This window comes from Argiope bruennichi, chromosome 6 (genome assembly GCF_947563725.1).
Source record: "Argiope bruennichi chromosome 6, qqArgBrue1.1, whole genome shotgun sequence".
In the NCBI taxonomy this organism is placed as follows: Eukaryota; Metazoa; Arthropoda; class Arachnida; order Araneae; family Araneidae; genus Argiope; species Argiope bruennichi.
The window spans coordinates 10,174,904-10,186,456 of NC_079156.1; the positions used below are offsets into that span (position 1 = coordinate 10,174,904).

At 27.4% G+C, this 11,553-nt stretch overlaps 1 long non-coding RNA gene across 1 annotated transcript; it reads left to right on the forward strand.

Moving 5' to 3' along the window:
• Positions 1-56: 56 nt before the first annotated feature.
• Positions 57-6,597, forward strand: LOC129971044 (uncharacterized). Its single transcript, XR_008784747.1, has 3 exons — positions 57-263; positions 2,387-2,473; positions 6,430-6,597. It is a non-coding gene; the product is annotated as an uncharacterized LOC129971044 (long non-coding RNA).
• The last annotated feature ends 4,956 nt before the right edge of the window (positions 6,598-11,553 follow it).

Here is an 11,553-nt window from a genome sequence, read left to right on the forward strand (position 1 = left end):
ATACGTCTAAGTAATTGAATAAGTAATAAACAAATGAACTGAAATAAAGTAAGAAAGTAAAAACTTCTATTTCGACTTCCACTGTTTTTACTATTCTTCTCTGTAGTGTATTTTTTATAAAACTGAAATAATTTGGAAATAGTTCATTGAACATATTTTTTACCATGTGGTATGAAATATTGCCAACATTAGCTGTTTTCGGTACATTCTTAGCGATACCTTGTTATGCCCCATGGGTTGTTAATATGGCTGTCCGTGGAAAGGTCAGGAAAATTATGTTTTTATTTTTTGGAAACTAAAAACTTATATATGAATACGCATTTTATTTGTCAATTTTGGCATTTTAAACAAACAGTGATATTTGATAATACATGAGATTCGCATATAAGATAATGAGCCCTGCAGTTGCAAAATTTTCAATAACATTGTATTTTTAAAAAATATACAGTGGCTCAAAAAATTGAGAGTACACCTTACTTTTATTTGATAAATCCGACTTTCAATATAAATAGTACATTACCGAGAAGTGCAAACATGTTTTTATTTTTACACATCACAAATGGTATAATTTTGAGTAAAAATAAAGAAAAATCAACGAAAAACATCTAAATTGAAAAATTTCAGAAGCATTTTAAATAAACATACTCATATTTTTTGCCTCAAAAAATTGAGAGTACACCAATAAAATTTTTGCAATATCTCGCATAGAAACAAAGTGTCACTGTTATGTTGCATGCCTTTTGGCTCCTATAATGGCCTCTAAACGTCATGGTACCGATTAAACCACTTTTTGGAGGTATCTGAATATATTTTATCCCATTTTTCTTTCAACACTTGTTTTAAATAGGTCTTGCTTTTAATTTTGTGTTTTGGAGCCACTTTTTCGAGTATGGCCTACGAATATTTGATGGCATTGATGTCGGGATACTGAGGTAGTGTGTGTAACTGCTGTTTACAATGAAAAAGACACCACATTTTGACGTTGGGAGCATTCTGTTTGGGGTCGTTGTCCTACTGAAAAATGAAATTCCCATCTAAACCCAAATTTTTAGTACTTTTCTTTAGATTGCTGCGAAAAATATCCAAGTAAACCATATGATTTATAATGCCATCTATAAGAATTAAATTTCCTACCCTGGGTGAAGCCATGCAACCTGAATTCATGACTTAGTCACCACCATGTTTACCTGTAGGATGTAAATTTTTTGGATCCAAAGCAATATTAGGCTTTCTCCATACAGTATGATGGATGTCACTGCCAGAAATGTTCAGTTTTCTTTCATTACTAAATATGACTTTCTTTCAAAAGTAATTGGTCTTTAATTAATGAGTTTTTGCACAGTTTAAATGCTTTATCTGAATTTGCAAGATGATGAACGGTTTCTCTCTAACAATGCGACTTTTATATCCATCTTGTCTAATGGCATTTCGCACAGTTGCAGTACTTAACTTTTGCCTATGATTTGAGAAGTTTCTGCTGCAAGTTGGAAGAACCATATGATCGCAGCAAACTAAAGGAAAGTGTTATAAATTTGCATTTAGACGGAAATTCCCTTTTCCAGCAGGACAAGACCCCAAACAGAATGCATGTAACGTCAAAATATGGTGTCTTTTTAATTGTAAACAGAAGTTACACACACTTCCACAGTACACCGATATCAATGCCCTCAAATATTTGTGAGCCATACTCGAAAATGTGGCTCAAAAAAACAAAATTAAAAGCAAAACCTATTTAAAACAAGTGTTGCAAGAAGAATGAGATAAAATATATTCAGATACCGCCAAAAAGTGGTCGAATCGGCACCATGACGTTTAAAGGCCATTATAGGACCCAAAAGGCATGCAACATAACAGTGACACTTTGTTTCTATGCGAGATATTGCAAAAATTTCATTGGTGTACTCTCAATTTTTTGAGGCAAAAATATGAGTATGTTTATTTAAATTCTTCTGAAATTTTTCAATTTAGATGTTTTTTTATTGATTTTTCTTTATTTTTACTCTAAATTAAACCATTTGTTATGGGTAAAAATAAAAACATGTTTGCTCTTCTCGGTCATATGTTATTTATATTGAAAGTTGGATTTATCAAATAAAAGTAAGGTGTACTCTCAATTTTTTGAGCCACTGTATGTAAATATGAATTCGCTTGTGTCTTAGATTTCTTGTTTTGTTTTAAATTATGCGCAACAATTGAAATGCTGTGATAAAATCGGGGGAATATGAGTTCTAGAAAATAGTTTTAATATATATTTCTTTCTTTAATTATAAGCAATGTTGGATATTCATATACCTATATAATATGTCATTGAAAATTGATTTCTGCCTGTTAGCTGTTCATTATATTTTTAATAAAAAAAGTTTATATGAAAAAAACTTTTTTCCAGCCTGTTCACAGAACAGCTATGGACCCTGAAGATAGAAAATTAACAATGAGGGATGAAAGACTTACAGGCCATATGTATAAAATGAATGTAAGTTAAATCCAACACAAATTTAATAAATTGTTCAAAATTTCCCATCAAATTATTGTTTACATGAAATTAAATTTTGGTTGTCTTTTCTATTATTATGAGTTTACTCTTGGAAAAAAAAAAAGGCAGAATGGCTTAAACAGAATAGATTAGCCTTATCTTTATGGCTTTAGAGTTATTCATCTTGTAGAATCTTGGAATTTCAGTCAAAAAACATGTTTAACTCTTTTCATACAGACAGTAGAAGTACTGAATTATCCTCATGTTTCAAAACTGAAATGTGATTGCCTTTCACACAGGATATGGTTGTTGGCCCAAAACAGCTTCATTGATACCTTCCCTCATAAGGTGATGATCAAGGTTAGATTCTTATCTCTTCATATTGGAATCTCTACTGCTGGATCAGGGGTGTGCCTGTGAGGGACAATTACTTCCCAACTTTTCTGAATGTAGTAAATACAGTCGTTTTACACATAAAAGATTTGCAAGCAGTCTTTGTTTATATTGTGAGAAGTTTCTAAGATAGAAAACTTTATACTGTATGAAGTTTAGAATTATTCTCATTGTAGCATTTTTCTATTGTGCCTTTAATAATTACTTCTTCATTGGAGGAAAAAAAAATCATAAAATAAAGACAACATAGTTATATATATATATATAATAATAATATTCAGCTCATTCGAATCATTCAGTTTGAACTGATTAGACACACCTTAGCCCCGTTCTTTGCCTTCATTTTGTGCTTTCAATGTCAATCAAACTACATTTATTTTTAGTTTGAAATATATTTCATTCTATGCTCTTCTGAATTATATTGCCAAGTATATGAAATTGTCTCGGTCACAGATACCCAGTTTATAACTCATGAAGCCATAGTTACTAAATCAACACTAAGAATCATACTATTCTGATCTTGCCTAATCAAAAGTAAAGCTTTATATTCTTGCCACAATAATATAAATTAACTATTTAAATCTTAAGATTAAATAAAAATAAAATTAATGCATATGGAATTCATAATATTTGCAAGTTAAATATATATATATATATTAATTTTAAAATCTTATAAAGTGCTGAAATGGATTTTTATGATAAAGTAAGGAATTAATATATTTTTAGAATAAAAATCTCATGGCTGTTATTAAAACTGAACATTACAATATGCATGCTTTGCTTAAAAATATCTGCTTAACACTAAGAAATTTTAAAATTAAAAAAAATTGTAAAATACTGCAATACTTTTATGAAGGGGAAAAAAAAGAAATTATTTCTCTTAAAATTCCATTTTTTTTAAGAAACAATACAAATGTATTCATATAATTTAAATCTCCAATTCTCAAAAATGAATGAAACAAATTACAATAAATATAATTCGATTTTCTTTATGTATATGACTCATTAAATTTAAAATGTATCATTCCAATTCCTGGCAAATTTTATTTTTCAAGTTTTACTCACGCTTCAGATTATTTATGCTCTTTTCATCCATCCTGTGATATTGTTGACTAATTATTGTGGTCATTAGCTATTATTTACATTGATTTAAACCTTTTAATTCTGATATAGAGTATATATCAGTTTTCTGAAAATTAATTATTTTTATTGTATTTCAATGTTTGAGAAATAGTAATAATTAGCACAATATTTCAATTAAAAAAAAAACTTTAACATGTGTAGCTGCTACCATTTAAAAAAACGTCATGTTCATATAAAAATCTAACTAGCCAAAAATATTCACTTAAATATCTTTCAATAAATGATTAAACAAATTGTATAATTCATTTCGCTTTGACTTTTTTCTTAAGGATTTGTATGATGATAAAATTTTCTCACACCAAATCATTAGCTGTAAGAGAAAAAAAAAAAAAGTTTTATATTTTAATCCTGTGAATGTTATTTATTTTTGACAACTAAGATATTCTTCGATTATCAAAATTGATTGATAATTCTTAAGTTATTATCAATTTTACCTAAAATCACAAATTTGGTTAGATTACAGGTAGTTCAATCCTCCAGCATGAACCTCTTTTCTCCCTAACTTTGAAGGCAGCAATCAGGGGACAAATTTGTTTGTTGAGTTAAAGAAAGTGAAGGCTAGAGAATTTAGTTTAGCTGTCTTTCAGGAGTTTTAGATACTTCTGAAAAAGAGCTTCTCGTAAGGAGCGATATTGAAATCTTGATCGAGTCAGCCGTCTTTCATAACTAGAAGGTTATAACACAGTTTTGCTAAAGATATATTGGAAATATAGGAATTGTATATATAGCCTCTATTATCACTGATAAAGCTGTAACTTCTCGTTCAGATTTTATAATTGTTTTCTTATGAAGAAACTCTCAATTCTAAACCATGATAATTCTTTTTTTTTCTTTTTTTTTTTTTAAGGAAAAAAAAATAGAGATTAAGTGTATACAAACTGGCTTGCATCATTTCTCTTAACACTTGAGATATTTTTTATTAATGTGTAATCTTATAAACCTCAAAAAACTGATTATAAAAATTGGTCTTTATGACAGTTTTACATTTGAAGTACCATTGAAACTTCCAAATCTATTCTATGGAATGCTTGATTTTTGTAAAATAAGAAAAGAATTTAAACTAGTGATAAGATTAGTTGAATTTTACTTTTAAATTAATGTGCTTTTGTTATTAAATTTTTTGTTTTCTTTACTTTCATTAATTTTATCAATGATTGTTTCTAAAGACATGAAAGTAAATTGATGTATTATATTAAGTTATTTTGAAAATTTTCTATCTTATTAAGATGAACTTTTTGCTTGTTATTTGTTAATTTTGATTTTACTTTTAACAAAATTTATCAGCTGAAATTATATGTAATGACTTTAGGTTTTGTAGCAGTGTCAAGTTCTCCATTTGTGAGAGACATTTCATTGACTTGTTTGTATTAATTCAAAAACTACTTTTTTTTCAACCATTAGTTCTCTAGAATTAATGACAGTAAAAAACTTCATTTAAATATTTTAAGTTTACTTGTGGATTAACTATATGCCAGTAATCAATTGCCTTAAAAATTGCCAAAGATACCTTATTAGATGCAACATATGATTAAGCCTAAAGATCACCATTGGCATGTAATTAAACTAAAAGTTGACCATTGGCAAGCAGTTAAGTGTAATTGTGTCTTAATGGCTTCTTCCTTGGTAAAATATTTTCAAATTTTGATAGACATTTAAATCATTATTTTAAAAGCCCTTATTGCTCTCTACATCATGCTATGAATTTCCCTAATTTTGTCTATATCTAAATATATCGCAGGATAGAACAATAATATTTTTTTATTAATGGGTGCACATTAGAAAATTTTCATCATTGCTTGATTCTAAATTTAAATCTTAATTGTAAGTACAGCTAAATTCTAAAAATTTTATTAAAAACACACATTTCCAATTAATACAAAAAAACTATGCCAAATTTTGAATATCTCAATCATTAATAATTAGAAAAAAATAAACCAAGATAAAAATATTAGCAGTAGCAATGAAAATGATTTGAGTTTGACTTCAGCAGTAAAATATATTGTTATTGAATACACTTTAATCATTTTTTAATTAAAAAAAGCTTCGGTGCATATTCCCATTCTTCAAAGCATATATTCTCCAAGTTTTGTAACTGTATAACACTGATACATATACATGTTCATTTTTATTGGTTGTAGAGGTGATGGTTTGAAACCATTTATGAAATGAAATAATTCCATAAAGAATGAGTTTTCTATTTTACTGTGCTGCTTAAACTGATGTTAAAGTATTAAGATGTGCGAGAAATCAAGTAACAAAATCTGATTGTAATTTGCTCATTAAGTGCTGGAAAATTGGAAATAAAGGCCCAGCTATACTTTGAATTGTTTATAATTGTATTGTTTCATTAATATAATGTCATAAACTTTGATATTTTTCTATTATAATTTATATTTATGATACATCTTTGATATTTCCAGGGTCTTGAAAGCATCCCAGATCCAAAATAAGCTTTGACAAGAAGATTAATGTGTAGAAAAAATGAAAAAAGTATGAATAAATAATGTTCATGCTTTTTGAACATTATTTATTATAATCTTATGTAAATCAATTTTTTTAAAATATATAAAATAAATAATTTAAAAATAGTATGTAGCATGCACTTTTCCTATGACTGTAGATTATATACATTTTTTTAATATGAAATTACAATTTTCTGAAAAGGACAAAGGAATTACTGAAACTGAAGAATTTGTAAAAAAAGAGCAAAAATAAAATATATCTATGACATTGAAAGGATTATTAAAGATTATCTAAACATGTTAATATTGCTATTGTAATTGTTTCCTTAAAAATACAAATGTGGCATATTTTATGGGAGAAATAAAATTAATTTTAAACTTAGCTGAAAACAATTTCGCTTCTTGAATATTTTTAGTTGTTTTTTTAGGATCACAGTGGCTTCTTCAGGACCTGATTTGAAACTCAATTCCATTGAAAATCCATTATGTATGTGGATTTGTTGTATATTAAATTTGACATTGAGGATCAAACATAATACTCGTCAAAGTGTGATTTAGGAGTTTAACCCCATACAGATAAATATTTTTCTTAAATATAAAACTATTATGTAACTGAAAATCTGTTATATGCATATTTTAATAAAGAATGACCAATTTAAACAATTGTATTATAATTAATTCAATTTGTAACTTTTGAAATAACAGCGGCTTACAATGTTTGCACTTCTGTGCATAAATTCCATAAAGTAGTTTGTACTTGCTTTAAACATAAATATATGCTACATTTAAAACTTTTTTTTTTTTTTAACTCCATTACAGTCTAGTTTTTTGTAATATTTACTGTTGTCTAAAAAAATTGGCCAACATGTCGTCTTACATATTTTGTAAGGAGTATTGTGTTTAGTCTCATTTTTTTCTTGTAATTGTGATAATAACATTTGTTTAGAATACTGATTGCCCGACAGTTTTTTGTGTGTGTGTGTGTGTGTGATATCTCTGTTGAAAATTCAGTACTAAATTCATCACTACTCCCAATAATATTTATACATCATCAGACAAATATTAATAGAGGATCTTCATTAGACTCTGAATCTTATCAAGCACCTTTTGGATTTATCATTTATACTGTGTCTTAATTCCTTTTTTATCCATATTTTAGGTATATGATTTATAAATTTGAAATTAGAAAAAAAAAAGTACAAATATTATCCTAAATATATTGAAATCTGCCATATTAGTCCACAGTAATATGGTAAAATCACAAAAGTGTATCCTATATAAATACAATAAAACCTCATTCAATAAGCACCTCTCATAATGATTGAAACAAAATATAAAAAAGCGACTTGTGTAATAATGAGCAGCCAGGAAACACTATGAAGTCACATTTAGAGTGATTCATATCAGTCTTTGTTAAGCATTTATTTATTTGAAGAGGGAACTCTTGTATTATATGCAAGAAGTTTTGGTCTGATTTGAGCAAGTATCCATGGAACCTTGATGATATTTTGTCTCTGGCTGAAATTATGAACCTACAGGCGCACACAGTCCTAACTACCGAACAGCTTATGGAGATACATTCTATGTCAAAGTAAAAAGCTATGGTGAAGATTTGATTTGGAACAAAAAGTAATAGATGAACAACCTTCCAGTGAAATGAGAAATTATTATGGAAAATGTAAGTTGAGAAGCATCACCACCCTGCTAGGGCAGTAACTATGCTTCCTAAAATTTTAACTATAATCCTGCTACATTTTGCCAAAATCTGAAGCGTAATTGATGACAAATGTTTTTAGAAAATTTAATTGTAAAAAGAGACATTATAAATAATAAATTATTTTAAATCTTGATTGTTTTTTCAGATTGGAATGCATTGTCCCATTTTATATGGAAAAAAACTGCTTTCTTTAATGAATGTTCACATTAGGAGTAAAATTTGGGAATGAATTATGTTCATTAAGTGAGATTTAAATTACTTGCTGCATTTGGTTTATGCAACCAAACAATCTTTATCATACATAACCTAATGTTAAATTAGCAAATATGTTAGTCTTAAAATTGAATTAGATATTCTTATTTCTTTATACATTTGTCAATAATTTCATCATATTCTTTCCTAATAACTATGGTTTTTTATCCTATGTGCTTTTGTAAAAAAAAATAAACGCATCTATTCAAATACATGAATAAGCTTTAGTCTTCTGGAGATAAATGAGCAGATGGCAGTGTGCATGGTGTCATCGTAACTCCTAAGAAAATTTTTAGTGGTTCTAACATAAAGACTTTAAAAAAAACTTTATATATATATAGGTTTTTTTATTTTAAAGATTAAAAAAAAGCTTTAATGAGAAAACTTATGAGATTGAAAGAGTAAGATAGTATAAATTCTAAAAAGAAACAAATTTTTGTTTATACATTTAATAAAATTAACACAATTTTTATATTTTAAATTTATTTTCTTATTCATTCTCTTAAAGTTATTAATGTGATAGTGTTTTCTCCCCTTAATAAAATTAACTGCATTGCAATAAATTAATTACAGATTTGCTGGGAAAGTATTCCAATAAGCTATTTTATTACAAACTTACAAAAAAACAAACAAATTGAAGCTTAATTAACTTCAATATTTCTGAAAAATATTCAACTATTACAGTGGTATTTTATATTTATACCGCATAATATTAGTTGATTTCCTTGCAATACATAATTTTATAATCAAAAATAGAACATTAATATTGGTTCCCCCCCCCCACATACACACTTCTAAAAGTACTTTTAAGATAAAATTGGACTACTCATCCTAGATATGTTATTTGTTTACACCTAAGTCTGTCTTTGTCATTCATTTTCATTATAATTCACAGTCTTTTTTTTTTCATTAGAATAATAAAATTATCACTTAATTATTTTTTATAGATGCAGTGTCATTTTCATATTTGATTTTTCACTGCATAATTTCTGTCTCTGCAAGAAGAAATTCCTTCACTCATTATTAAATATATTTTTTGATAACAAATGAAGATCTTTTGTCTATCAAAGAAAAAATATGTTTTAACAATAAATTGGGTAATCCTTCAAATGAAATGCAGTAAAACAAATCATGACTTTATATTTGAACCAATTTATGCTTTGATCCCAATTAAAATCTAAAATAAATTTCAAATCCATAAATTTACAAAGGAACTTATGTGCGCCTTCTAAATTTTCTTAATTTGCAGATAGCAAGAATAAGAAATATAATATAGTACAAATTAAATCATGTACTCCTCAATCTGCTTATGATTGAATTTTTAAAAAAATTATTTATCGGTTCTTGTACATCGTGGAGTAATGGACTCGAAAGAGGAGAAATATCTTTGTTCCATTTCTGGTACATGGCATGCATGCCCAAAAGATGATGCCTATGGCGATATTTTATTGAATATTTTTTCTAAAAAGCATTGCATTTCATAGATAACAACGAATAATTGTAATAACATTGAAAAAGTATGTTTTTGCTGCTTGACGTCATATGGGCCAAAGTCTAATGAAAATGGTAAAATGACCAGATTAAAGAAAAAAAAGACAGTTATAGTTTTTGCAGGCATACATATGGTTTATGGATATTGTATTTACATCTAGACATTTGCCTCAAAAACATTACAATGCAAAGAATTCAGATTATTTACAACAGACAATGTGTATCATACCAATTTTTTGCATATCCTAATATCCTTTGAATGATGTTTCCAAAGTAGTTTTGAATTTTTCCAACTCTTTTACTGAAAAAGGATGGCTTAGAATTTTCTAAGCCATCTATTGCATTTTCTATAGAAGTCAGATCAAGAGAAAAGTCTAGCAACTTCATTTAATAAATATCCTCATGATTTAGATAATTCTCTACAGCAGTATCATTGCAACCATATGAGTTATGATCCATTAATAATCTCATCTGTAAAAAATACAGCCAAGTCATCCTCTGCACACTGGCTATAAAGATAAGACCATTGCCATAAGAACTATGATAAGCTTTCTTAAAGGGACACACAAACATATAATTTTCTAATGAACACTTTGGAAAAAAATTTCCAGGATATGCAAATCCCTGTGACTGCATAAAATTGATTTGCCATTTGATCAATTGTACAGTACCCACACCTTTTGTCTGTTAGAACGACATATCAATCACTTTGGGCTGTTGTTAGTTGAAGTTATTTTTATATTACTGTCCATTTATTTGCAGTCCTGTCTTAAGTTTGGAAATAAATGGTGTTAAATTACTAGCAAAATTTGTTGCCCGTTTTACATCATTCCAACTAGCTATTATGTGTAAAATAATCTGAATGATATTTACATGACATGATTGTACTTTCCAGCTTCCAATATTTACAAATGTCATGTCTAACATTCAGTATTACATGTGTGTATTATCTGCAAAATGGTTTCTTTAGTATTGTAAAATGATAAGCAGTACTCAAAATTCAACACAGCATCACACATATTTCTAAGCAAATTTCCACAATTGGTTATATTAGATTTTGCAGTTGACTAAATAGTTACTGTAGATCCATGATATATATTTTTTATTCGATGTAATCAATTTATATAATTATATGCCTGGCCATTAAACACAGATATTTGGTAAATATCAAAAAGAAATGAGAAATATGTGTAAAATACATTAAAATTACATTCATTTATATTTCCACAGTATTTGAAAAAGTAACCTAAAAATTCAAATCACATTTTACATAATAGGTTAATCTGAATAAAGATTGTATGAATAAAATATATTTGAAAAGATACCAGTAATAATTATTTTATGCAGAATATTTCATGCTAATTTTGATTTCTTTGCCAATTTTTGAGAGGGAATATAACCTTTTTTTGAGAGAAACTTAATTTATTAAGCCACCATCACAAGATATTTAATACAGAATAAGTTTACACAAAATAACTTTTAATGATATGCTTTAAAATATATAAATTTTGCAAATACGACATTTGAACAATAAACAATCATACAAGCATTGTATCTTTACAGCTGTAATCAAAAGTAATAGAATTGCAAAGAATATCCAGTAAAATTCATTCCATTTCTGT